Source organism: Heterocephalus glaber, unplaced genomic scaffold (genome assembly GCF_053883595.1).
Source record: "Heterocephalus glaber isolate CG9 unplaced genomic scaffold, H.glaber_assembly_v1.0 deba00001613, whole genome shotgun sequence".
NCBI lineage: Eukaryota > Metazoa > Chordata > Mammalia > Rodentia > Bathyergidae > Heterocephalus > Heterocephalus glaber.
The window spans coordinates 18489460-18493786 of NW_028258384.1; the positions used below are offsets into that span (position 1 = coordinate 18489460).

The 4327-nt window shown below is 36.7% G+C and overlaps 1 pseudogene; it reads right to left on the reverse strand.

The window, feature by feature from the left end:
• Positions 1–1666: 1666 nt before the first annotated feature.
• LOC101710562 (phosphatidylinositol 3,4,5-trisphosphate 3-phosphatase and dual-specificity protein phosphatase PTEN pseudogene) lies at positions 1667–4100 on the reverse strand (annotated as a pseudogene).
• Between the last annotated feature and the right edge of the window lie 227 nt (positions 4101–4327).

A 4327-nucleotide genomic window follows, 5' to 3' on the forward strand; every position in this document is an offset into this window, starting at 1 on the left:
ACATTTTTCTTCTCACCCTAAACGCTTGGGAAGCACATTTTTTAACTGTCTGTGTTTTTACCTTTTCTATAATGTCATATAACTGGAATCACATAATATTTATGTATACCTTTTCAGACTGACTTCCTCTATACTGCAATGCATAATATGCATTCAAGATTTATGTATATCTGTGCATAGCTTAACAGCTTATTTCTATTATCACTAAGTAATATATCCATTGCATGGATATAACAAATATGTTGATTAATTTACTTATTGAAAGACATTATTATTTGTTTCCTTTTCTGTGCAATTTAAAATGTAGCATTTTGGTGTATTATAAGTTTCTATTTTGACGGATATATACTTAGAAGTGCAATTTGTGGATCATATAGCTGGATTATATTGAGTTTTGTAAGAAACTGTTTAATGACTTCCAAAATGGACAAACCATTTTATATTCCTCTCAGCAAAAAATGAGTTTATGTTGTTCACGTTCTTCTAGCACTGAGTGTTGCCAACTTATTTTATTTATACTTAGACCTTTAAAGGTGTAGTGGTATACCATTTTTGTCTTATTTATAATACCATGAAGACATAAGATACTGAGCACCTTCAATATGTGTATTTGCCATATATTCTTTTTTTAAATGTGTTTTCATATATTTTGCCCATGTTTTATTTGAGCTTTTAAATATTTTTGAGTTTTATGAATCATTTCTATATTTTGAATGGAATCACTTTGATATACATTTTACAAACATTTTCCCCATGTCATTTCTTTCCCATATTACTGTCTTTGACTGTACATAAGGGTTTATTGTGTTTCCTTTTATAAAACCCATCCTATAAAATTTTTCTTTTAGGGAGTGTGTTTTTGGTGTTGCATCCAAAAAAATTTTTGGTAAACTCAAAGTCACCTAGATCATTTTCTCCTTTTTCTTTTAAAAATGTTATATGGCTTTGATTTTACATTTAGTTCTTTGATCAATTCCAGTTAATTTTTGTGAAATAAATAAGATGTGTATAGATTTTTTAATGTAAGTGTTCAGTTTGCCTATCATCATTTATTAAAAAGACTATCCTTTCTTTATGGAATTGTGCTTAGTCCTTTGAGAAGGTCAGTTGACTGTATTTGTGTGAATCTATTTCTTGGGTTTCAATTGTGTTCTATTAGTATGTTTCTATTATTTTGTGTATAACACATTGTCTTGATTTTTATAGCATTACATTGGGTCTTAAAGTATGTTAGTATCATACAAATACAGATTTCTCCAATGCTATGCTAACTCTTCAAATGCCATTGCACATAAAAGTTTTTGGCATTGAGGCTTCTATCATTTTATGAAAATATAAAAAAATTTAGAACTATTGAAAAATGTATGCAGTGAATCCCTCTGTACACATACCCTAATTTTTCCAATTAACATTTTTGTTTGGCTTTACTTTTCTCTGCATCTCTCAGGCCCTCTCCATACATAACTTCATACATTTTGTGCTATACATAAGGGTAACTTGCTGATTTAAGTACACTCCACTCTCTAAACATTTCTGAATTCATATAATTAATATAATTAAATTTTATTTGATTTGTAAAAGTACCATTTCAAAAGGATTTGTTTGTTTCACATTATATTTACCTTTATTTCAAGTACAAACAATGAGTTTTTCTTTTTAGTTAATAAACTTTGTATGTATGGGAGCACTTTCAGGCTTACAGAAATTTTTTTTTTACAATTCAGAAAATATATTTTTCAGAAATCATTGTCAATTTTTATAATAATGTTTCAAGCCCATTCTTTGTTGATAGCCTATACATTTATATGGTTAAGTTATTGTTGCTGTTTCTTATCTATGACCACATCACTTTTATTTCCCTTCATTTGTGGATTCTTAATATGTTGCAAAAGGTTCATTCCTGTACCCCAATACAGATTCACTCCCTTTAGCTGCCTTTTCTAGCACCAATATGCTTTAAAAAAATGCACAAACAACAAGCAGTGACAGCGGCCAATTCCTCAAATGTCCAGATTAATAACTGTAGCATGTTAAAAAAAGGTGCATGTAAATAGCTGGAGATGGTATATGGTCCAGAGTCCAGCATAAAATATATTCCTTTATGAGCACTCTCTCCATTCCCCTAACCTGAACACATGCATTAGGATATAGCAAAAACCCTTTATAAACTTCTCTTAGCCAACTGCGAACTTATCTGTTGCCACAAGTGCAAAGGGGTAGGATGTGAACCTGTACTTCTCAAAGCTCTTTAGCCACTTCACTTGGTGACAAAACACAAAAGGAAAAATTTCCAAGTATACACATCAGTCTGTCTCCACTTTTAGAAAACTGGAATAAAATGGGGAAAGTGCCATTTTTATTTATCCTAATAGAATTTTAAATCTCCTTTTGACACAAAAAGGTATATACATAACACAGCTACACAGCCTTTTTTCAACTGGGCAAGACGTATCAAAACCCTATGGATGTATAGAGCAAAACAAGATTGGTCAGGAAAAGAGAATTGTTCCTATAACTGCTAATCTGACACAATGTCCTATTGCCGGTTTTTAAAAAAAGGTCCATTTTCAGTTTATTCAAGTTTATTTTCATGATTTTTAATCCCTCGAAAAAAAATCAGACTTTTGTAATTTGTGTGTGCTGATCTTCATCAAAAGGCTCGTTCTCTGGGTCAGTCAGTGGCGTCAGAATATCTATAATGATCAGGTTCATTGTCACTAACACCTGGCATTACAGAAGTTGAACTGCTAGCCTCTGGACTCGATGGCTCCTCTACTGTTTTTGTGAAGGACAGCTTCACCTTAAAATTTGGAGAAAAATATCGGTTTGCCTTATCTTTATTTGATTTGTCGAGATCATTTTTTGTTAAAGTAAGTACTAGATATTCTTTATCATTATCTGCACGCTCTGTACTGCAAATACTATCAATTTCTTGATCACATAGACTTCCATTTTCTACTTTTTCTGAGGTTTCCTCTGGTCCTGGTATGAAGAACATATTTACCCAAAAGTGAAACAGTTTGTCCTTTTTTAGCATCTTGTTCTGTTTGTGGAAGAACTCTACTTTGATGTCACCACACACAGGCAGTAGCTGAGGGAACTCAGAGTACATGAATTTGCCTTCTCGTCTTGTGGGTCCTGAATTGGAGGAATGTATCTTCACCTTTAGCTGGCAGACCACAAACTGAGGATTGCAAGTTCTGCCCCTGAACATTGGAATAGTTTCAAAGATCATCTTGTGAAACAACTGTGCCACTGGTCTATAATCTAGATGTTTAACAGGTAGCTATAATAATACACATAGCGCCTCTGACTGAGAATAGTTACTCCCTTTTTGTCTCTGGTCCTTACTTCTCCATAGAAATATAGGGCCTCTTGTGCCTTTAAAAACTTGCCCCAATGTAATAAATATGAACAAATTATTACACCAGTCCGTCCCTTTTCAGCTTTACAGTGAGTTGCTGCAACATGATTGTCATCTTCACTTAGCCATTGGTCAAGATCTTCACAAAAAGGTTTGATAAGTTTTAGCTGTGGCGGGTTATGGTCTTCAAAATGATACTGTGCAACTCTGCAGTTAAATTTGGCGGTGTCAATGTCTTTCAGCACATAGATTGTAAATCTTGTAACGGTTTTTATGCTTTGAATCCAAAAACCATACTACATCATCAATATTGTTCCTGTATAGGCCTTCAAGTCTTTCTGCAGGAAATCCCATAGCAATAATGTTTGGATAAATATAGGTCAAGTCTAAGTCGAATTCATCCTCTTGATATCTCCTTTTGTTTCTGCTAACAATCTCTTTGATGATGGCTGCCATGTCTGGGAACCTGTGGCTGAAGAAAAAGGAGGAGAGATGGCAGAAGCTGCTGGTGGCGGGGCTTCTTCTGCAGAATGGAGATGGCTCTGGACTTGGTCGCCGATGTCCCTCGGTCTGCTGCCGCTTGGTCCTGGACCGTGGCCAGGTAATGACTGCTGCGATGGCTGCTAGATGGTTGCAGCGACTGGGCCTGCTTCTCTTCAGCAGCTAGCGGCCTGGCAGCGGCAGCAAGCGGCATGGGGAAACCACAAACAATCCTCGGAACGGCTGCCTCTTGCAGCAGCCTCCTGAGCCCGGGGTTGGGGGGGCGGGGGGGAAGGGTGCAGCGGCGGCGGAGGGAAGGTTTAGAGCCGGTGCCTGGAGGTGCTGCTGCCGCCATGTTGAAGGCAGGAGAAGGGGAGAGACCAACTCTCCGGTGTCCCCAGCCCTGGAAATGGTGACAGGCAACTCCGGCCCCCTCTCCGCCGCCGAAGCTACCGCCGCTTCTACCCCTCGCTCCAGGAGCGG